Source organism: Puma concolor, chromosome A1 (genome assembly GCF_028749965.1).
Source record: "Puma concolor isolate L17-30 chromosome A1, mPumCon1.1.hap2, whole genome shotgun sequence".
NCBI lineage: Eukaryota > Metazoa > Chordata > Mammalia > Carnivora > Felidae > Puma > Puma concolor.
The window spans coordinates 215,093,211-215,117,723 of NC_141667.1; the positions used below are offsets into that span (position 1 = coordinate 215,093,211).

A 24,513-nucleotide genomic window follows, 5' to 3' on the forward strand; every position below is an offset into this window, starting at 1 on the left:
TTTTGTAAACTTTCTGGTGTTTTCTTTCTTCATGTATAAATGTATATGTTATGTCTCAATTTTTATGCTGTAAGTAAAAATGAGATTTTCAGACAAAAACAAAAAGCCAAGATGGCGGCCACCATGAAGAAGACGGCTGCAGAAGTTGTCAATGTTACTTTTGAAGATCAACAAAAGATAAACAAATTGGCACGGAATGCAAGTAGAATCACAGAGCTGAAAGAGGAAATAGAAGTAAAAAAGAAACAACTCCAAAACTTAGGAGATGCTTGTAAGGACATCATGCTTGCGGATGATGATTGCTTAATGATACCCTATCAAATTGGGATGTTTTCATTAGCCATTCTCAAGAAGAAACACAAGAAATGTTAGAAGAAGCAAAGAAAAATTTGCAAGAAGAAATTGATCCCCTAGAAGCCAGAGTGGAATCAATTCAGGGGGCGTTAGCAGATTTGAAAGTTCAGTTATACGCAAAATTCGGGAGCAACATCAACCTCGAAGCTGATGACAGTTAAACATTTTATAATACTTTTTTAAAATGTGTTTAATAAACTTGAATATCGTTTAAAACGACAATTTCCCTTCTTCAAATGACATGGAAAGCAAAACTTTCTTTTTTAAAATTTTTCATTTATTGAATGGAAACTTGCCTATTTTCACCTGTCTTGCTTATTTATTTTATGTTTTTAACAGAAGAGAGTATTCATCTATGTATTTTGCATAACTATTCTATCAAGTGTAGGGGCTTTATGTCATGTTATTAAAATTGGTTAAGCAACAACAAAAAAAGGCTGTCCCGACCTTCAGACCCCTTTAGTTAACTGCAAGCCTTCTTTCTAACTCCTTGTCTTGTCACAAATCCAACTGTGATCAGGTTTCTGTTCCTATCCCTACAGTCCTCACAGGGATACTTCAAACTCATCACCTGCCAAACTGCTCACATTCTCTGGCTGCTTTCATTACGAGCACATTTGTCTAGGGCTCTTGCTGAACAATCAGGCTCCAACCTCTTGTTCCCCACCCTTGACATGTATTTCACTCAGTGCCCCCATCTTGGTGGACAGAAGATTCCACCGTTCACCTAGGTGTTGAGGTCAAATCTTTGGATTCGTTCCTGACACATTTGCTCTCCTCACGTCCTATTCAGCCTGAGTCCTGTCACAACCATGAAAGAATGGCCACTTTTCTTCCCCCGTGCTCAGCTCACTCCGCTCCAGCTTCCTGGATTGCTTGCTGTTCAGGCACATCAAGCACATTCCAGTTTGTCCATGCTGGGTCCTCTACCTGGAATACTCCCCCCCCCCCCCACACACATATCTGCATGGATACAATCGTTCTTTCCATTCAGGTTTCTGTTTGAACGTCATCTCTTCATAGAGGTCTTACCTAACCACCCTATTTAAAACAGTCCTTCCAGGGGCGCCTGGGTGGTTCAGTAGGTTGAGCGTCCAACTTCAGCTTAGGTCATGCATGATCTCACGGTTTGTGAGCTCGAGCCCCGCATCGGCCTTGCTGCTGTCAGCATAGATCCCACTTCCGATCCTCTGCCCCCTCTCTGCCCCTACCCTACTTGTGTGTGCGTGCGTTCTCTCTCTCTCTCAAACGTAAATAAAACATTTTAAAAAATTTAAAAAATGGTGCTTCCATTGCTCTATCTTTACCCTGATTTATTTTTTTTTTCATAATATTACCACCTGAAATTCAATTATATACACTTTCCTTGATATGTTTATTATCTGGTTCTGTTCTTCTGAGATATTCAGCCACACGAGTTCTGAACCGTAACTGTGTTTTTAACCCAGTATCCCCAGTGTTAAGAATAATACAGACTCTTAGAAGGCGTCTGATCAATACTAGGAAGGAAAGAAAGGGAAAAATTTGATTTTGTTCTTAAAGCCCTCATTTCATCAACTACCCTTTTACACTTAATGTCAATGTACATTGACATATTTAAAAAATTTAATTGCGGTAAAATACACATGAAATTTACTGTCTTAACCATTTTCGAGTGTATAGTTCAGGGGCATTCACATTGTTGTACACCCATCACCATCCTCTCTCTCCAAAACTCTTCTCATTTTGCAAAACTAAAACTTTGTACCTATTAGAGAACAGCTCCCCATTTCTCCCACCTCTAGTCCCTGGAAACCACTATTGTACCTTCTGTTTCTGTGAAGTCGACTATCTAGGTATCTCATACAGGTGGAATCCTACAGTATTTGTCTTCCTTGTGACTGGCTTACTTCACTTAGCATAATGTCCTCGAGGTTCATCCGCGTTGTAGCATGTCGCTCGGTGTCAGAACTTCCTTCCTTTTTAAGGCTGAATGATACCGCATTTGTATGTGTATAGCACGTTTTGTTTACCCATTTGCCCATCAACTGGACAACTGGGTTGCTTCTGCCTTTTGGCTATTTTGAATAATGCTGCTGTGAAAATGAGTGTACAAATATCTCTTTGAGACCCTGCTTTAAATTCTTTTGGACACATACCCAGAAGTAGAATTGCTGGATCATATGGTAATTCTATTTTTACTTTTTTTGAGCATCTGCCATGCTGTTTTCCATAGCAGCTGCATCATTTTGTATTCCTACCAGCAGTGAACAAGTGTTCCAATTCCTCCCCATCCTCACCAATACTTGTCATTTTCTGTTTTTTTGGATAGTAGTCATCCTAAGGGGTGTGAGGATGTCGTTCATTTGGTTTTGATTTGCATTTCTCTCATGAATAGTGATATTGAGCATCTTTCACATACCTGTTGGCCATTTGTATGTCTTTTCCGGAGAAAGGTCTATTCAAGTCCTTCGCCCATTTTTGAAGTTTTGGGTTGTTTGTTTCTTACTGTTGCTGTTGAGCTGTAGGAGTTCTTTGTATATTCTGGGTATTAATCCTTTATGATAGATGTATGATTTATAAATTACTTTCTCTCATTCAGGGGGTTGCTAAATACTGTATATTTTTAATTCCTTGAGTTGGTTGATGTCCTCTTAAGCTGTCCATAATTTATTTTGGAGGGTCTACTCTTAGAGAAGAGAGATGGTGCCTCGGTTTGACCCATGCAATTCTTAGCAAACAAGGCTGTCTATGTAGGCTTTCTGAGGATGATTACAAAATGATGCAGGATACTATTTGGTATCACTTTTCGTTCAATAGTGGCCAACAAATGAAAGTACAACTGGTAATTAAAAGCACATAATGTTGCCTGATTATGAATAAAATGTCCCAGCTCACTAGAGCATAATTCCTACAGCATTAGTGGAGAATTAACTAGCTTTATTAAAGATTTGGAGGACTAGTCACTTTTTCATCATCCTTTAATTAAAACCTCTACATCTTGCACTTGAAAGCCTTTGTTTCTTACCCATTATTTTCATTCTTTATTCTGTCTTTAAAAAACGAGGATGAAAAATTTTAAAAAGCACAAAAGTTTTTAAATGAGCTTTTCATGCTCTGTAATAATAGAAAGGCATAGTTTTCTAAAATATTGAGGAAACATAAGATTTTAATGTTCTTTGAACTAGAAGGCCAAGAAAAAGAAGAAAAGCAGTGTGGTTAGCAGAACATTTTGGATTTAACGTTCTTTTATAGGCTGAAAGAAATTTATATTAATATACAATTTCTTTCCACTTCCCTGTTTACACCAGATTAAAGATACCACGGTCCACGGGTACCAGTTCAAAGTCTTACGGCGCAAATCGTCCAGTCATAGCACAGCTTACTTTACTTCTTTGTGTGGAATAGTTATTTGCCCTTGGAAAATGGCACAGCAAGACAGCCTCCCTCAACCTTGGCTCCCCTCCCCTTCCAAAGACCCACACCTGAGTGCTACACACAGTGCTGGATGGACACATACAGACATTCAATAGAAGTTGCTGAAATTAATTAATAATTTAAATCCTATTAGCCAGGATTTGTTGGGTATTATGTGCCAGACTTCCTGCTGTGTGCTTCACAGTCATGATGTCACAATGCCAGAGGCAACTCTTGTCACTTCATGACCATGAAACTATTTACACTCAATTCCAGATTTCTCCCCATAAGCTCCCAGTTATGGACTTTTCTCCTCTAAAAATTCTACTGTATCCTACTTAAGGAAAGGAGAAGTTGCTTGGTATTTTTTATTTTGATTTTGGGACTCCCATCTCTAAATCCTTTTATGCAAGTAGACCTTATTACATAGGTAATTTCAGCCCAGCTGAGAAGAAATCTAGGAATAACATATTTTTTGTTTCATCTTCTGTTACTGAATGTAGCCTGATGCCTTTTGCAAGAAGAAAAAAACTGACATTACGTATGTGATAAAGAATCTGAGTGATAGAAAGCAAGAAGAGAGCCAGGTAACTTTCTACACCAGGATTATTATTTGTATGATTAAAATATAAAGACACCTGAATTTATCTTTTCTGTTTATTCTATTTGAATCTCATCAAGTCTATGTCTCTGCTTTCTTCTAAATATTGTTTTCCATATTTCACACATCTAATTAGGTAAACACAATGCAAAGTGAGATGATACACTGTTTGGAAAACCATAAAATTATAGAGTTGATAGACTTCCATTATAATCCAATTTTCATTCTGTCATAATTTTCCAAAAGGGCTTCCTTTGGGGTTGAAACTTTCTAAGCTTGATTTCAGCTCAAAGCGGAGTGTTTTGATTCACCTGAATTTGGAGAAGGAAGATTCAACTCAATCTTTTCTCTGCTGATCATATGGAATTTCTTTCCTAGCAAAACAGATCAGGCTTAATCTCCTTTTTTTTTTTTTTTTTTTTTTTTTTTTTGATGTAGCCTGACACATTTCGGGAGCCACTCTCCTTAATTCTTGAGCACTTAACAAAATTATTCCAGTCATGCAAGTGGCACAGAAGATGATGACATAATGATGAGGTCACATTCATTGCCCCGTCTCCGTCCAGTCCTACCTCTTGCACAGTGTACACCCTAGTACAAGCCCATCCTATACAAAGGCCTGTTGTCTTCCTATTGATAACCTAGAACTGCTGGATCAAATGGAATGTGTATTTTAAACAGTAATATATGCTGCTAAACTATCTTCCAAAAGGACTGCACTAAATTAGTATAATTTCACTTAAAGTACATACATGAGAGTATCTATTTCCCATATTCATCAACAATGACATTACCATTCTCTTGGATAAAACTTTCTTCATTGTTATTTTAATATGAAATTCCAAAATTGATATGAGTCTGCTAACATAATTCTCTTTCTTAGGTCATTTGTTTTTTTTTTCAAACAGAAATTTTTTCCTTATCCTAGGAGTTCTGAAATTTCATCAAGATGCACCTAGCTATATGTTATTTTTCTTTCATTGTGCTAGAAGTCTGCCAAGCCATTTAATCTCAACGTTTATTTATTTTTGGGACAGAGAGAGAGCATGAACGGGGGAGGGGCAGAGAGAGAGGGAGACACAGAATCCGAAACAGGCTCCAGGCTCTGAGCCATCAGCCCAGAGCCTGACGCGGGACTCGAACTCACGGACCGCGAGATCGTGACCTGGCTGAAGTCGGACGCTTAACCGACTGCGCCACCCAGGCGCCCCAAGGCATTTAATCTCAAAACACAAAGTCTATCTTCAACTTAGAGAAAATATCTTTTTTTTTTTTTAAAGTTCATTTATTTATTTGGGGAGAGAGAGAGAGAGAGCATGCACACACATGTGTGAATGGAGAGGGGAGCAGAGAGAGACGGAGAGAGAAAAATCCCAAGCAGTTTCCGCACTATTATGGGGAGCTCTATCCCAGGAACCATGAGATCATGAGCTGAGATGAAATCAAGAGTCAGACACTTAACCAACTGAGCCATCCTGGTGCCCCCAACCTAACCATTAATGTGGCTGTCGCACTAAGTTGTCCAACCTGGAACACTCTGAGTTTAGATGCCAACAATGCCTCTGACTCAGGATCCCTCTGAATCAATTATTAAAGCTAGGGTGACTCTCCTGTGTGAGTGTTATGTTTTAATATGTATCTAATATTTCAAGTGGCATGTGAGCAAAGGCTACCTTGGAGCAGGCAGGAAATAACTAAACAAAGTATCCTGTGTTCACAGTATCTCAAACAATACCCATCAGCTTTCATAAATCATCTGTTTCAATGGAGGTAACAAGCTTGACATAGATATTGTTAAGAACTAAAGTACGTAATCAGAGTAGACAAGATGTCTGGGGGATTTACTCTGTGATAGACAGAAAGAGTAAAATTTCTCCAAAAGAACTAAAGCTGAACAAAGGAAAGGTGCTGCCATTCACTTATTTCTTACTTATCACTTCTGATAGGAAGCCACCTGGGAGTGACCCTGCCGAGTCTACCTGTGTTAAAGTGCCCTCGTCTAGAGCTCGTCATACAAGTGATGCTAAGAAATGAAAATTATATGGCTTGGCAAATGGTTGTAGCTGAATGCCAACCAGCAGAAATCCGTCCTGTGTAGACATAATGCAACGCCAGAATCTGAAAACCGTTATCTTTCCATATTAGCCCTGAATTGTATGTGGAATAAACCACATTGAGAATGACTGAAAGTTAAGGGTACAGTTACGGGGACGATCACATTAAACAAAACTGCCTACATTAAAGTATATTTGGCTATTTTTAAACCTTTAGGAATAAACAGAAGCTTGCTAAATGATTAAAATCAAATTAGCATAATTTAGGATCTGAAATTATTACAGTCGTAATGTAATGACTACATTTCTTTAAACCTAGTTAATGGCAAAGCACTGTTACTTCCTTTTAGGAAGAAATTACATTAACTAATATCATTGGATACCATTGAGATTAGCCAGTTCATCTCCATAGGAGCCAAAATTTGTACCAGTAATTAGAATGCTAATATTTTATAGATAATTATGATGAAAGTTTCTTGTCCACATACAGGAGTAAGAGGGAAAGTGAATTTTCTACCACTCTGTGAAAAACGCTATTCAAAATGTAAATGCAAATAAATAAAAGCTAAGATGAACATAAAATAAAAACAAATAAGCTCTAGAGATCTGTTGTACAATATTGTGGTTGTAGTCAAAAATGCTGTATTGTGCACTTAAAAATTTGAGAGGGTAGATCTATGTTACGTGTTCTTACACCACAATAAAATGCTTTAAAAAATAGTATTATTAGAGTAATGGGACCATAGGAGGTTTTGTATTTTGCTTAAATCTTCAAAACATTTGACTTCAAGATGCTAAACACTGAAAGAATAACTTTGTTCCCTTACAAAATACTTTTTGTAGGAGATTCTATGAAATAAACAAAAAGAAGAAAATGAATTACCCATAATTCTTCTATCCTGAGATACGACCATTGTTTAACAGTTTGATATACACTTTCAGGTTTTCCTATTGACTGTATTTTTATTTAAAACATGGGACATTTCTTTCCCTTTATTACTGAACAATACACTGTGGACTTTTTTCAGCAATTAAAAATGGTCTTCCTTAACAGCAATTCTTAAAGTAGAGACTTCAGACTTTTATGTGTCCCTGAGATCCTTTCTTTGGGTCTGGGAAGTCAAATCTATTTTCATAATAATATTAAAATGTTACTTGCCTTTTTCACCATGTTGACATTTGCACTGGTGAATCAAAAGCAATGGTGGGTTGGGGCATCTGGGTGGCTCAGTCAGTTAAGTGTCCGACTTCAGCTCAGGTCATGATCTCACAGTTTGTGGGTTCAAGCCCCGCGTCAGGCTCTGTGCTGACAGCTCAGAGCCTGGAGCCTGCTTCAGATTCTGAGTCTCTCTCTCTCTCTCTCTGCCCCCTCCCACTCAACGCTCTCTCTCTCTCTCTCTCAAAAAGAAATAAACATTTAAAAAAATTTTTAAAAAAACCAATGGTGGGTAAAACTGTTGTAGCCTTAAAAAGAATCCAGGTAGGTTTTGAGTTTTGGTGCACTGCAAAGAATCAAATCCATAATTATCCAAAAAGGCTATTAAAATACTCCTCTCTTTACAGTGACATATATATTTGTGGAGCTGGAGTCTTTTTATTCTTCAATTGAAACATATCAGAACACACTGAATAGCAAAGCAGGTATAAGAATCCATATGTCTTCTCCTAACCCAGTCGAGTAAGATACTAAAGAGATTTGCAAAAATATAAAAGAACACTCACCTTTTTACTAATATATTTTTAAGAAATACATTTTCCAAAAAGTGTGTTATTTATGTTAACACATAATGTATTTGTTGTTTTTAAATGGATCAGTACATAAACATATTAAAAATTTCTACATAGTTTCTAACATAGTAAATACTGACAGATATAAACCACATGAATAAAAAGCTTTTTGGAATCCTAAGTTTTAAGAAGTCTTGAGACCAAAATGTTCGGGAAATGCTGTTTTATAGCAGGATTTTTATCAAAAGTATATTGGTCTTTTTTTTTAAGTTTGTTTATTTTGAGAGAGAGTGAGAGAGAGCACAAGTGGAGTAGGGGCAGAGAGAGAGAGAGAGAGAGAGAGAGAGAGAGAGAGGGGGGGGGGGAGAATCCCAAGCAGGCTCTGCACTGTCAGTATGGAGCCCAACGCGGGGCTCAAACCCATGAACCATGAGATCATGACCTGAGCTGAGATCAAGAGTCAGGTGTTTAACAGACTGAGCCACCCAGGTACCCCTCTTTTTAATGGACATGTCTTAATTTATTTAACTCCAGAATATACAATTCTTGAAAGCAAAGAAAACTGTAAATCCTAAAGGGCCTAGTAAAAGATTTGCTCCCAGTGAGTAAATAAGATTGAGCAATGCTCAATCAGGTTGAATCCCAGCCACCTTAGTTTTGTTTTGTTTGTTTTTTTTTTTTCCTCTTCATCCCTACTGCCTCTCAGATGAATCAGTGGAAATCTGCATGGCATGATCCTAAATGAATTAGAAGTATCATTTAATCAGCCTTTCTTTTTATGAGGTTAAGAACATATTTATAATAGTAAAAACTCATGGACCAGTTTATTTCGTAAATCTGGATTTTCTTCAATCAGGATTATCTACGCTAATGAATTGATTTTTAAAATTAACCTAGGATAAAACAAAAACAAAAACAAAAACTAAAACAGTCTGCCCAGTCCTAAAGCATACAAATCCATAACAGGCTATTCTCTCATGCATTATATCACTCTTTAATGAATTAAATATAGAGAGAGTTGGCCTCATTAAACTCAACCGTCTCTGGGGGGCTTACCTAAATAACTTTAAACCAGACTATACTCCTTGTAACCTTTTCTGCAGTACTTAGGAATCTTCATTGTTATCGAGGCCTTGAGCACCCATTTTAAGTAGTCTAGGGTACCAGTGCCAGAATGGTAAAGAGCGCAACTGAATGACAGTCCAGTCACGTAAAGTTCCAAAAGCGTGAGCACTGGAGCTCACACTCCAGTTTTAAAAACCAGTGAGATCTGGTTTTAATGCGGCACGCATCTGGGAATTTTTATCGGTGATTTTCAAACCGCAAGAGCTGTTTTTGCTCTCCAAACACCGACACTAGGTTTTCCTATTTTAAAACAAAACACGCCCTCCTGTCCAACATACCCTTTCTGTTTTACGACTCCATCACGGACTCTGGGTCCTCAGTACGTGGAGATTCTAAGGAAACATAGGAGGAGGGTATGGAACCATCCACTGGGTCCTCTTCCCACTTCCCTTTGGGCCCAGGACACAGGCTTGTGTCCTCAAGACTCAGCCTCGTAGTGTCGCTGCAACCAGTGGATTGCACTCTTGTCACAGCGATGACACCCTTCATCTATGGCCTCACTTCTAAATATCACCTTTTTCCTCTTCCAGGGTCAGAGAGTGATTTCTTTGGACAGATTCTTGGCATTTTCGGGGGATAATGTTCTTGTCTTCTTTCTCTTGCAGAACAGAAGGGGGACAAAAAAACATAGAGGAAAAAATAGAACTAAAAAACCTGTCCCCTACCTCATGCCCTAACTCCTAAAGGGTAAAGACAAAGGTGCCATTGCCAAGGATGGTCCATGCATCTAAGGTAGATCTTCTCACAGATACTGAAGGTGATGCTGTTTTAATATTCACAGATGGTGACGGTAGGAATGGGTGCCGCTCAAGCCGAAGCCTTAGGTGGCCTTCTAAGGCCGGCCCTTCGAAAGTGGCAACAATGTTGTCCTCCAGAGACAATTTTGGTTGTGACAACGTGGGTTGGGGGCTGCCATTGGCATCTGGTGGCTAGAAGTTAGGGATGTTGCTCCACGCCCTCCAATGCACAGGACGGCCCCCACAACACCGTATTCTCTGGCCCCACATGTTGGAAACCCTGCCCTGGCATTAGCAAAACACACAGCTTTGGGGCCCACGGATGTAAAGGGGAAGCCTACTGACATTACTCAATAGTTCATTCAACTATCTGTACTTTTGTGCCATTTTCCTTAGCCGAGGTATCTGATCCCCAGCTCTAATACTTATTAGCCGTGTGACCTCGAGCAAGGAACTTAAACTCTGTACTTTACGTCTGAACGTGAAAAAAAAAATAATGCCTCCACACAACTGTTGTGAAGATTGCATCAGACGAGACAAAACGCTTGGTGATAAATGTTAGCTGTCACTACCTTCACTATCATTATCATCAACAGCGTCACCACCATCATCATCACCGTCATCGTCGTCAAACATCGAGTAACTACCAGGTGCCTGGCACCACGTTTGGACCGGAAGATACGTGAAAGAATAAAGACTTGGAATCTATCGCTAAGGAGATCACAGACATCCACCTGAGCAAAAATGCAATCAAAAGACCGATCTCAAAGTTCTGAAATCCTAAAGAGCTTTCCCCAAGCAAGAGGCACTCCTCTGCACCCTTCAACTGCTCCGAGAGACACGCCTTTTCACTTGGTCTTAGCCAAAAGGACGAGAAAGTGACCAGACGCACCTTTTCATTCTCCGCTACCCCAGAGGAAGTCCTGCTTGTTCTGAGCGGGATTTCTCATGTTCTGCTTCTCTGCTACCTCTCCCTCCCATCAGAACCCTGGATTCTCTGGTTCGGGACCTCAGATGTTCTGTGGTAAAAAGTTGTGCTCACAACAAAGACCTAGTAGCACACAAGCAGAATGGCTTCCCACGGGCCTCAAAAAGAGGGCAGGCTGACAGGGTCACCATGTTCAAAATTCAGGGGCCAGGAGCACCTGGGTGGCTCAGTCGGTTAAGCGTCTGACTCCGGCTCAGGTCGTGATCTCACGATCCGTGAGTTCGAGCCCCGTGTCGGGCTCTGTGCTGACAGCTCAGATCCTGGAGCCTGTTTCAGAGTCTGTGTCTCCCTCTCTCTCTGCCCCTCCCTTGCTCATGTGCGCTCTCTCTCTCTCTCTCTCTCTCTCTCTCTCTCTCTGTCTCTCTCTCTCTCAAAAAAATAAACATTAAAAAAAATTCAGGGGTCAGTGTTTCAGCCCAGGGGGAGCATGTGGTCAGCGGGCACCATCAGCATGCACTGGCTCCCTGTGGCATTTTGAGCATGGGTCAGCCAGAAAATATTCATTGAGCAGAAATGAGCATCTTTTAAGGAAAAAAATTCCCCCATTAAAAAAGGTTTCATAATTTATTTTCCTTATTGTATCAAGTGACTTTTACTTATCCCTCTTATATCACCTGATACAGCTCTGCTCCTTGCTCTGTGCAAGAAAGTTATAATTTGCACATGCACATTATAATTTGTAACTGTACAAATGACTGCAGTGTCACATTCACTAGAATAATGACCTGTAACATAAATAAATGGGGGTTATAAGGAGGGCATATGCCTTACGAGAATATCCTTTAAGCTCTGCAGTTCAGGAATGAACTTCTGTCTTGCACTGTTCTACACATTCAGCAGCAGGAAAATTACTTGAAAGGTAAAAGCCCCATTTAGATGCTGTATATTTTTTGTTGATTCGGATTAAACCTCAATGATTATTTTTAAGTTAATGTGAAACACTGTGGAAAAATGAATCCTGTTCTTTAATTGCCATAATGCTGTATCATTTACTTACACTAGAAAATGATTGGTGATTCTGGTTTGGGGTACGTCCTAAACAAGCCAATTAGTACACAGATTAACCTCCGTAATCACTCTCTAGCCAATTGCTTTCCATAATTTTTTTTTTCATAAAATTTGTTTGCACTCATGTTTCTTAATGCGGCAGGTAACTAGTCTTGCGTTTTGGGAATTTGGTTTTCTAGCATAAAAAAAGTTTACAGTATATCCTTTGGAGAAATTTATTGCTGAGTTACTTGCACATAATACTAAAATCCTCTATTTTGTTAAAAGGCTTCAGACCATAAGAGGATACAAGATGGCTGGTTTTCAGACTATTAGTAACCTGAAAGTTTCACTTAGAAAAAAACACAAAAAAACCCTGCATGGTTCCAACTCTCTAAACACTTCTTTAAGAAAAATACACATTCCAAGTCAGAATGATAAAGGAGGGAGAGAAGTGTCTTCATGGCAGCCTTCCTCCTTCAAAATATATCATCACCTTCTGTAACATCTATTATTCTGGTCACTCACAATCTTATATGTTCAGGAAGGAATATTTTTTAAGCTCTAATTGCAAAAAGCGCTAAGGTGTTCTCTCTCCTGTTGGAACAGTCCTAGGAGCACATTTCTTTATGTCCTAATCTGAGCTGAAGTCCTGTATGCCCTCGGGCATCAGGAGTATCTGTTATCTCTGGAGGACGGAGGGGTGGATTCTCTTTGAACTAGCCTACATGAGGGACCAAGGGGCCTCCTGGGATAAAAATGGAAGGTAAAGCAGTGACAAAAAAAAAAAAAAAAAAAAACAAAAAAAAAAAAACAAAAAAAAAAAACAAACCTATCTTCTGCTAGGACAAGGGACCGTGATACAAGAAAAATAGAAGTGATGCTAAGAACAACCAAAAGTCTACTCTTTGAATATGGAGAGACTGCTCCAGCAGGCACACAGAGGCCCTAGGTAGAGAAACTGCAATCAATGTAACACTAAAGAGTAGGAGTGGTTTATCTGAAATCTCAGTAGGGTACTAGAAGATATTAACGGCATTCGTTTATCACCATTTCTCAATTTATGACACTCACTCCTGGGCTGCACCTAATTACCACAATTGCCAGGATGGATATAGGTTTCCCCCACTACACGCAAGTACAGCATTCCCATGATAACTTTCCTGAGCCAAAATGGTGCAAAGCAAAGAAGCATTCACCATTAATATACATGGAAAGAATTGTAGGCATTCCCAGACCCAAAGAATAATCTCTCTTATGCTTTTCTGACACCTTAGGTCACATCTTGCTAACAGATGCACAAAAGAAATCGAGATAAAGCACAGGTGCTCACAAAACTTGAAGCTCTGGCAGCTTGATGCTGAGATGCTGAGTGTAGCTCCCAGGGAGGGAGTTTGGCGGGGGCCCCTCCGCTTGGGGTGCCCGCTGCCTCTATAAGGCCTCACTGCAGAGCAAGTGCTGAAAGCTATTTTCACTATCTTTTTACGTAAAAGCAGGAATCCTCTTTGGATGTTTTTGTTTGTTGGTTGGTTGGTTTCAGTTAATGAAAACAGGTACTAATGCAGTTCTTTCCCAAAAGTGAAGTGGCGTGATGTGAACTTAGGAAAAGCAGGGGATGCCTTTGTAGCCCTGGATGTGAGGCTCTGTCGGCCTTGGATGGGTGTCAGTAGAACTCCCAGTTACCAATGACACAGGGACCACGCGTGGAGTTGCAGGGACTAGAAACCTCCCCCAGGATGAAGGAGGAATGAATTGTTGGCGATTTCAGCAGTAATCAAGAGGACGCCCTCACACATGCATGTGAGACACTCACCGAGACTCCAAAGCTATTTGGGAGGAATCTGGGAGAGCTGGCTGGAGCCAAAGAGATGCTGTTCTGTAACTGTTGTTGTGATTCGTGTTTATTCCCAGGGTGGAGCAGCTTGGGAAATAACAGGAAATGTGCAGAAGTAATAATGATGACTGCGATAGTAGCTACTTTATTTTCTATGCCGTCATCGGCTTTGTTTCTGTGAAATACAACTGTATCAAAATATTCCAGCAGAAATTAATAAGTTTTCACGTGAAATTATAAACACCCTCATGATGCAACACCGTGATATCTAAAAGTAGTGAACCAGGTAGAGGAAACTGCTGAAAATCAATGTTTCCTCTACCTGCTCGTGATGATAAACCACATCATTTGATAAACCAAATGACCAAAAACATTTCTCGGTTTATTACCCAAGGAGTAGAAGAACTAACTTATTAGCCTCTGTCTCCCAATCATACAATAGCCCTGCCTCTAAATGAATGTGTCTTTCCTGCGCTCTGGATCCAGGCTCCCTAGACCTATGACAGCTACCCTCTCTCAGCATTAGCTGATTTTCTTCAGCTTGTCCTAGGGCGTGATCTTGACCTGTCCTTCTAGACCTGGCCCTCCTTGCCAATTCCACATTCCTGCTGATGCTGATATACTCTTGCTTAAGAGAATGCGTAACTTAAAATCGTATCGATACATTTAATCTAATCTTATCATCTTTATAGGCATCCTGTGTGGTTTCAAAAATAAACAAGGTATTTTCTTCATTGTTCCTTTATTTCATCAAAAAATGTTTTTGACAAAACCATGGAGAAGAAGAGCAACTAAATGTGGAGAATGGCACAGCACAGGTTAGAATGAGGCCAGAATGACCCCTGACAGGACAGGAGCTTCAATTATAGATTTGGGGTGCATATACATAAACTATCCTGTAGATTTTGGGGTGCCTATCCTTTTTGGATTAAGAAAACTTCATTTTCTTCCTGATATGCTAAGAAGTATTATCATGAACTGATGTCGAATTTTAGTAAATACTATATCAGTATGTAATAAAGTAATCATATGATTTTTCTCCTTTTATATAGTGTAGAAAATTACATTTAAGCAATCTTGTGTCTCTGGGTTAAAATCAATTTGCTCATGTACTAATTTTTTTATATATTAATCGACTGCTTGCTAATGTTTTCTTTAGAAATTTTACACTTTAATTAAAGTTGTTGATAATATCCTCTTATTATATTTTCAGTGCCTGCAAGGAACTATAATGATATCCCCTTTTATCACTCCCAATGCCTGGCTCTTTAATACTTTTTCTTGTTTGAGCTTGCCGATTTTATTTTTTATTTATTTTTTAAATGCTTATTTATTTTGAGAGAGAGAGAGAGAGAGCAGGGAAGGGGCAGACAAAGAGGGAGAGAGACAGAATGTAGGGCTCGAACCCAATGAACCTTAAGATCATGACCTGAGCCAAAACAGAGTCAGACACTTAACTGACTGAGCCACCCAGGTGTCCCGTGAGCTTGTCAATTTCAATAGACTTTTCAAAGAACAAAATTTTGGCTTTGATGATGGTCTCTGCTATGTATTTGTTTTTAGTTTTTAAATTTGCATTATTTTCTGCTCTTCTCTTTGTTTTTTCTTCCTTCTACCTTCTTTCAGTGTATTTTTCCTTCTTTTTTATAAATTTTTGAGATGGATGTTCAGTTTATTAATTTTCCGTTTTAACATGCATTTTAAGGCTATAAATTTCCCTCAAAGATGGCTTTAGCTGCATCTGAATTTCATTACCATTCAGATAAAAATATTTTCCAATTGCCATTATGATTCTTTTTTGACCCTGTATTTATTTAGAAGAATATTTCTTAATTTTTAAATATAGGACTGTTCAAGATTTTACTATTGTTCTCCAGATTGTTGCTGCTGATTTGTAGCTTAAATGAATAGTGATCAACTTTTAATTCTCTGTAAAATTTTAACCTTTTCAAATATTTTGAGACTGCATATTTGATTCAGTATGTGGTCACTTTTTTAAAAATATGTTTCTTACATGCTAGGCAAAAATGGTTTTCTGTGCTTGTTTTGTGCTCAAAGCTTTTTATGTTTCCATAAGTAAAGTTTGTCACCGTATGGTTTAAACTTTACTAATCTTACTTTTTTGTCTGTTTTCCCAACTTACTGAAAGAGATATATCATAATCTCTTACTATTTATTAATTTTTATATTTCTTCTCTTAGTATTGCTAATTTTTAAAAATTGGGGCATATGATTAAATGTCTAAACTTTGGGGATTATTATAACTTCCAGGTGAATTAATTTTTACCATTATAAAATATCCTCATTATATCTGGTAAAGTTTTCTGCTTTAAAAAGTCTTCTTAGTATTAGCATAACAATTACTGATTTTGGGGGGTGGAGGGCAAGGGGAGATATTGGTATTTTTGCATTTTATGTTTTTTTTCCACCTTTTTACTTGCAATATTTTACATTCCTTTTTTTTAAGGTTTATTCATTTTTCAGAGACAGAGAGAGTGAGAGACTGAGCGTGAGTGGGGAAGGGTCAGGAGAGAAGGAGACACAGAATCTTAAGCAGGCCCCAGGCTCTGATCTGTCAGCCCAGAGCCTAATGCGGGGCTCGAACTCATGGCCTACGAGATCATGACCTGAGCCAAAGTCGGACACTTAACCGACTGAGCCACCAAGGTGCCCCAACCTTTCACGTTCTTAGATACTAAATATATTTCCTAGAAACAGCATTAAGTGAGCTTTATCCAATCTGATATTCTTTGTCCTTTAATTAGAGCATTATGTCTTTTTACGATTAATACCATAGCTAATATATTCAAATCTAAGTCTGCGACTCTACCATGTACTTAGCTTTTCCAAACATCAATATCAACTTCAAGCATGGGTCTTATTAAGAATTAAACAAAATTTAAATGAGAAGACTTGTTCAAGTGCTTTGACGATTACAATATCCTAAACCAAACTCAGTATTACTAAATATTCTTCCACTGAAAATTCTACCCAAAAAACCGATGCAGGCTCTTGAAAAGCTGTTTCAGAGAAATTTAAAAAATACATCAAGTGATGGCAGCATCATAAGAATATTCTCACAGCCTTATGACATGATTCCTTTAGAAGAAACAAAGCTTCTGATGTTTGGCTTGGGGAGGTATGTGGGAAGGCTCCGAGGAGAAGAGGGGCTCAGTGAGTTCAGGGATGGAAAGAAGGCCAGTATGGGAAGAAGGGGCAGTTACTGACGGGGACATAGCTAGATCCTGTAGAGCTTCATGGGGTTATTGTCAGTGTTAGAAATACACTTCCCAGTATGCAGGACAATGTGGTATGATTTGTGCTTTTAATAGTTTACTTGGACTCTTACTGAATAGAGAAGGCAAGAATGGGAGGGGGGTGGAGGATAAAGTAGCCATTTCAGAAAGTCCCCTTTGTTGTTGTTGTGGTTTAATTTTTTTTTTTTATTTTTTATTTTGGGTGGGGGGTAGTTATTAGGTTTAGGTAACCAATTAGGTAACCGATTTAGGTAACCAATTATTAGGTAACCAATTCAAGTTAGTTAACATATAGTGGAATATTGGTTTCAGGAATAGTATTTAGTGATTCATCACTTACACATATGCCTCCAGTCAGGAAGTCTCCTAAAGACATCCCCACCCTCCACAAAATGAGGTGGTGCCTTTAACTTGAGAAGAAGCAGGTGGGCTTGAGGGATCTCTAAGGGGAGAATCAAAAGGACATAATAATGGCTCATGTGAGGAGTGAGGGAGAGGGTGGTGTTACGGAGGACGTCAGGGTTCTGGCTGAAGCAACACGTAAATAACAAGTGTTTGTAGTGAATTTGTATCTACAATGAAGTCTAATACCTACAGACCAGTTATCGCATCTACCGCTCATTATCTTCTTTTCATTATCTCACTTCCTAAACTTTAAAAATTTCAAGCTTGTGTTCCACAAACCCCAATCTCTCTGTAATATTTTCCCTTTGCAGCTTTTGTGCTGAAAATGATTCCAAATAAAACCGAGCAGTTCACCCCATGTTATACTATATTACTCTTCTCACAAAAGACACTGTAAAGTTTGGGCGAACACTCTTAGTGGTTGAAATCATGTCAACACTAACTCCAAAAAATACTACTACTAAGAATAAAACACAAATTTGATTGCATTTTTTCATGAGAAAACAAAATATTTCAAAACAATTCTGATGCAAGACAATTTGTTTCATTCATTGGACCTACATTTCATTTAGGTTTCCAGGTTTTGAACTTTGTCTAAAATAAAAAGGTAAGTGCCTAATGGAATCGTCAGATTGTTGAGTGACAAAGTTTTTCTTCTTTCTGTAGTCACAAAAGTTATGTTGACAAGCCGTCGAAAATTAGGAATGTTTTCTGACCATCAGAGAAGCTTCATTTACTGGGCAAAAAAATCCCCTCAGCTATCATGATCTGCAAAGCACCAATGGCAGATGAGACGCTTCCCCATCTGCAGAAAGGAAGGAGTACAGATACCAGTGGTCCATAGTGTTTGAGGCACAGGTCTGTGTGGAGGGAGACAGGAGGGGCACCTGTGTTGTACGCGGGAATGTAGAACAAGGAAGAGGTGAAAGGGGGTGAAGGGTGTCAATGTTTCTATTTTTGCCAGGGATGATTCTCTTGGGGTTAAAGGATAAAGAGAGAAGAATAAATAAAATTGAGGGATTAGATAGAGCCGTGTTTTTCAAACGTCATGCTGTGAGCCATCAGTGAGTGGATCAGGACCAGAATTTGTTTTATTAGCTAGAAAAGAAAACACCAGAGCATATCATGTATAATAGAGGTAACATTTCATTAGACTCTGTTTCTCATATATATGTGAGTATGTATTGTGGGAATATGTAAATATGTGTATATTGATTTGTCATCTATACTTTTTACTACAAACCGTCGAGTTAAATACGTATTCAGTGAGTCACTGAGCCACACTATTTAAGGTTCCTTGCCCCCTCCTTCTGATAAAAAAGGACATGTTAAAGATTTGTTCATGTTTTACTTGGGCTTCACACCTTCAAAAGAAAACATGATGTTTTCCTTTTATTTCTGTTTCCAGTAATGGAACAAAGATGAAAACCTTCCTTCCAGCTTTTCATAAATTATCTCTTATTTGTCTCATTCAATGTTATATGTTGATTCTCTGTTAAATAGTTCTCAAATCCCTCAGTCACACTGGATCACTGAGCTTTGAAAGATTATAAAGATCATCTCTCTCCTTTGCTTATCTCTTTTGTAGATGGGTCTTAAAAGCTGGCATATGAGCTGGCTTTATTTAAAAATACATTCCCATCGGAATTATTTTCCTGCTGAAAGAAAAAAAAAAGGAATGAATCAGAATCACTTCCTTACTGTATAAATTTGGAAAGTTATTCATCTTCTCTCAGCCTTAGTTTCTTTGGCTGTAAATTAAAGTTAATACTATCTCCTTAGCCAGATTGTTGCAAGGAGTGGAGAGAATTCGTGCAAAGTGCCTGACAAAAGTTAGGCATTCAATAAATGACTATTTTGAATTATAATAAAATGAGAACCAAGCACACAACTGTTTATCCTTCTCATATATAAGCAGGCATCTTGTTCTCTGCCTTCCTGAAGAGTGTACTTCATCTCTTTTCATCCCCTGAGTGCGACACATGACCACACACACACACACACGAAAGATGCTTGATAAAAGTTGGCAGAATTGAATTCAGGAAAGGTGCTGTTGTGTTTTCTTGATAAGAGAGTATACTTATTGCCAGAATGATTATAAAAGCCAATCTTTATGCCCATATTAACTTGATTTTTTTTTTTTTTTTTTTTTTTTGGACTGGGAGGGCAGTCTCCATAGGAAACACCCAACTCCCAAAAGGTCCAACTACAAAGGGAACCAAGTCAAGTTTCATCAGGTAGGTTTCATCTTCCCTGACAAGAATTTAAACACATCTCTGCACTCTGGGAAGAAGCCAGTAATTGAAAGCCCCTGCCAGTCAAGACAAGCAGAGCACCTAGACTGAGAAGAGTGGGAGATTTTTGCTTATCTTCAAAAGGTAAGAGCGAGCTGATAAGATATGGAACAGTCGTTTTGCTCTGAAACAAGCCTACCAAAAACCATATTAAGTAGAGAACAGTCCTTATTTTCCTTTCAAAACTTCCTTTCTTCTGATCCCATCTATATAAACACACCTCACACCCCTAAAGCTGCAACACCGTTCTGCGCTTTAAATCCTTAGCCCCTGGAGGCGACAGGGCACCTCTGTGCACCTGCCCAGCTGATCTCACCAGTGGCCCAGTCACTCATGACCACAGAGCTCTGCCTGAGAGAGTAGGGGTGCATGTTGTTCCCCGGCATTTCTTTGCCATCTCAAAGGAATTCCCGATGCCATTAAAACCAAATGTCTATGCCTCTGAAGCAAACAGGTCATATATGTTTCACTAATGGGACAGTCATCTCTAAAAAACCCCTCAGTGTATAAAGCTACTGAGTTCCCCCATCCTACCATTTTCAAAGTAACAATGAAAATGCAATTCTTATACATCTAGCCTTTCCAGCTGACCCCAGGGTGGCATTCGCTGTCTATTCGCCATTAAATTGCCTCACAAAAGTCATCTTCTTGTCAAGTTTGTTTCTTCTCTTACATACATGAATAAGAGGCCCCAGGGAGGAAGGATATTAGGGTGGGGAGGGATGAAATGGAATCCTGTGGAAGGCCTCTGTCAGTGGCCTGGTCCGTGGGCCCCAAGTCACTGTGAAAGGGCCCCCTGGGAATGACAAGCTTTCCCCAAACCTGCCTTTCTTCCTGCCAGGTGGCATGGCCACACATTTCATAAAGCAAATCCAAAGGTGACACATGGAGAAATGGTAAGAAACTTTCAAAGGCTTGTTGCTTTTCAAAACCTGACCCATGTGCTGTGTAACCATGTACAAGTGCCCTGGGGGTGGGGAGAGGGTGAGCCCTGTTTGTGTCTGAAACTTGCTTCAGGAGAAGGTGTCTTCCCCCAGGCAAGTAACACACATCTCCCTGTTAGCATCTACTGTCCTCTCTCCTCCTTTACACAATACAACCGGTCATCTTGTCTGAGCAACTGATTCCTCTGATCGCTGTAGGGTGGAGGGAGGGGGAGGGGGTACTATTTCAGTTGGCTGAAATTCTCCCCACAATAGCAAGGGGCAATGGAGCTTTTTATGTTTGATCCATATATAACAATGGATCCGAATTCAAACAGGTCTAGAAAACCCAAATGTTCATTGCTTGTTTGTTTAAGACTTTATTTTTTTAAGTAACCTCTACACTCACTGTGGGGCTTGAACCTACAACCCTGAGATCAAGAGTTGTATGCTCCACTAACTGAGCCGGCCAGGAGCCCCTCAAATGTTCACTGTTAACTGAGCCTCCAGATTCTGCCAGATGATGTTTAAGTGCTGGGAATACAGTGGTGAACAAGGTCCTTCCCTAATGGAACATGTATTCTAGTAGGAAGAGACAGAAAATAGACAAGCTGGGGTACCTGGGTGGCTCAGTCAGTTGAGTGGCCGACTCTTGATTTCGGCTGAGGCCATGATCTCACGGTTTGTGAGTCTGAGCCCCACGTCGGGATCTGTGCTGACAGCGAGGAGCCTGCTTGGGATTCTCTCTCTCCCTCTCTCTCTGTTCCTCTACTGCTTGTGTTTCTCTCTCTCTCCCTCTCTCTCTGCCCCTCCCCCACGTGCACTATCTATCTCAAAATAAATAAACTTAAAAAAAATAGAATAGATAAGCTACAAAATAACGTCAAATAGTCATAAGTGCTATGAAGAAGGAAAATGTGGTCATTGCACAGAGTGGCTGGATATGGACTGGAGGCAATTGGGGGCAGGTTTAGAGAAGACCTCTTGGAGGAGCTGTCATGTACACTGGAAGCTGAAGGATTCAAAGGAGCTGCCAAGATCTGATTCTGGTCACGAGCATCCCAGACAGAAGATGCAAATGACCTGTGGTGGCTGTGGAGGAGAAGTCTGTGTATCCAGAGCCTGCCAACCAATGGGCAAGTGGCATGAGCAGAGGTCACAGGGCAGCAGGGCAAGATCCCACAGGGGCTTGTGGATGCTGGAAAGGAATTCCTATGTCACTTCTAGCAAAGGGAAACCACTGGAAGGGATCTAAACCAAAATAAACATCTGCTGCTTCTTCGCTGCGTGTCTCCAGCTCACCATCTTCTAAGATGCCTTTCGGGCCTCTGCAGAATCAACAGCACAAAGATATATTCCCCGCACCCCCAATTTCTGCTTTATCATTATTGGTGACTCAATCAAGGCTGAACTTTGATGACAAATTGCTTACATTTAAATAAACCTATCGCTAAAAAAGAAAGATCTCTCACCTACCACTACATTCTTACCATTCTCACACTTCACAATGACCTGAACAGTAAGAAATAGGAACCAGAAGATGGTGAACTATGCAAATGATCCTTCTCACAACATCCCGAAGACTGAATTGCCAAGTCCCATTATCAGATTGGGGTCCGTGGAAGTGAGTGCCTTCTGCAAAGCATCTCAGGCACGGATAATGCAAGCTGGGCTACAATGCTTTCCTTCCCATATGAGTTGTCAACATCTCCCTTTGGACCAATCAAGGATTATTGTCTCAACAAGGCATGCAAACTCATTGTTTGTTAAGCTGGCTCAGCCAACCATTAAATCATAGGAGAGGCAGGCCTAGCCCATTCTCTTGCCTAACACCTCCAAGAACCCCGCCCTAGGTCCACATACCGTCTGGGGAGTAAGGCTCTTTAGTGAAGTCTGAATTTTGTTTCCAAGAGGAAAAATTTCTCTAAGACAGTCAACTACTTTCGTCAAGCTAATGTTCTTAAGTCTGTATCTGCTGTGGTTCCCTTAATGAAAACAAACCAGAGACAGAAGTAGGGAAATGAAATCGCTTCAAACAGCCTGAGAGTCCCTAGAAGGACACGTTAACTTAATTTGTACTGCCAGATAAATGACCAGATATGTGCACAAAGGAATCAAACTTTTAAAATATTCACTAATGATGTGGGAAGATAAAAGTTACCTTTGATTGAAAAACGTAACTGATAAAGACATCAAAGAGGAAGATCTGAAATTGCACTTGCTAAATAATCAGCAGACAAGACAGATGCAGGAGTGGTTTTGGTTTGCTTTGGTTTGTTCGTAGGTGGAAAGGGGATGCTTTCATTTTGAAAAGACGGTGAGCAAACAACTCAGGAAATTTTACTATTTGAAGTGACTGGTTTAAGAATAATGATCAGGTATTACAAACCCACGTCCTGCCTACATGCATCTGTGTATCTTCAGGTGACATATAACCTCTGGTGACACTGTGTAAGAGATGATCTCCTCGGAGGCATATCTGGAAGCTGAGGATCTCTGGTGCTGAGATTGTAAACCCCAAAGGGGAGGGAGGTCTGAGACCCCACGTGCTGTCAGGCAAGGCAGGGACAGACCCAACATGGGTGTGCAGGATGGACCTCCCCCTGGGACCCGGGACACCATGTCCAGAAACCTAAGTCCTGCCCACAAAGATGGTGGCTAGAGAATAAAAATAAAACATTTTGCATGAAATTTGTGGCTTTCAATGCCTAAAATTTGGTTAAAGGCTTCTTTGCCTTCGAGTGTAATTGATACAAAATGCTGCTCTGAAATAAGATAATAGTTTTAGAATTGAGCTTAATTTTCTGATTGTTTGAACATATTAGAAAGAGGAAGAAATACGTTTCCCTTTCAGAGGAAACATACTTATTTGGAAACTGCCACAGTTTCTTTTTAAGTCAAAACTAACACAATTCCTTAAAAGCAAAAGAAAAACAATTATTTAAAACACCCAAAACACTTTATTAGAACTACTCAGGTCTCAAATGACAGAAACCCGACCCAACTCAAAGTAGCTTTAGCACAAAAGGGAATTTATTGGTACACTTCACTGACAAGCCCAAGAGATAATGGATTCAGGTATGGCTCAATCTAGGTGCTGAAGTTATATTATCAGAAACTTTCTCCATCTCTTAATTCTGCAACCCCCTGCATTGGCTTCATTTTTTAACTAGGTTATCTTCATTTGCCTGTTCATTTATTAAGCAGGTCTTTTAAAATATATTTTTATTGGGGCGCCTGGGTGGCGCAGTCGGTTAAGCGTCCGACTTCAGCCAGGTCACGATCTCGCGGTCCGTGAGTTCGAGCCCCGCGTCGGGCTCTGGGCTGATGGCTCGGAGCCTGGAGCCTGTTTCCGATTCTGTGTCTCCCTCTCTCTCTGCCCCTCCCCCGTTCATGCTCTGTCTCTCTCTGTCCCAAAAATAAATAAACATTGAAAAAAAAATTAAAAAAAAAAATAAATAAATAAAAATAAAATATATTTTTATTTATTTTTTTTAAGTACGCCCCACGCTCCAAACCAAGGGTTGAACTCACAACCCTGAGATCAAGACCTGAGCTGAGATCAAGAGTCAGATGCTTAACCGACTAAGCCACGCAGGCACCCCAAGTAGGTTATCTTTCATAGAGGCAAAATCACTAGGAGAAGCTCCAGATTTATGTTACCAATCTAAATTAAAAAAGAAAACAGGGGAAAAAAAACCCACCTTTTTCCACAAATTCAACAAATATTTTAGGATTGGGTCTCTCATGAGCCTAGCTTGGTTCACAAACCATCTCTTTGGTCTGCAGGGAGGGAGGAACATTCTGAATGGTTGAGAAATCGGCCCAGG

The 24,513-nt window shown here is 39.7% G+C and overlaps 1 protein-coding gene and 1 pseudogene across 8 annotated transcripts in view; one reads left to right on the plus strand and one right to left on the minus strand.

Annotated features, from left to right (window-relative positions):
- The window catches only part of ENOX1 (ecto-NOX disulfide-thiol exchanger 1), a 585,762-nt gene that overhangs the window by 329,739 nt on the left and 231,510 nt on the right, over positions 1-24,513 (minus strand). The gene's annotated exons all lie outside the window — the stretch shown is intronic.
- LOC112861542 (prefoldin subunit 4 pseudogene) lies at positions 112-570 on the plus strand (annotated as a pseudogene).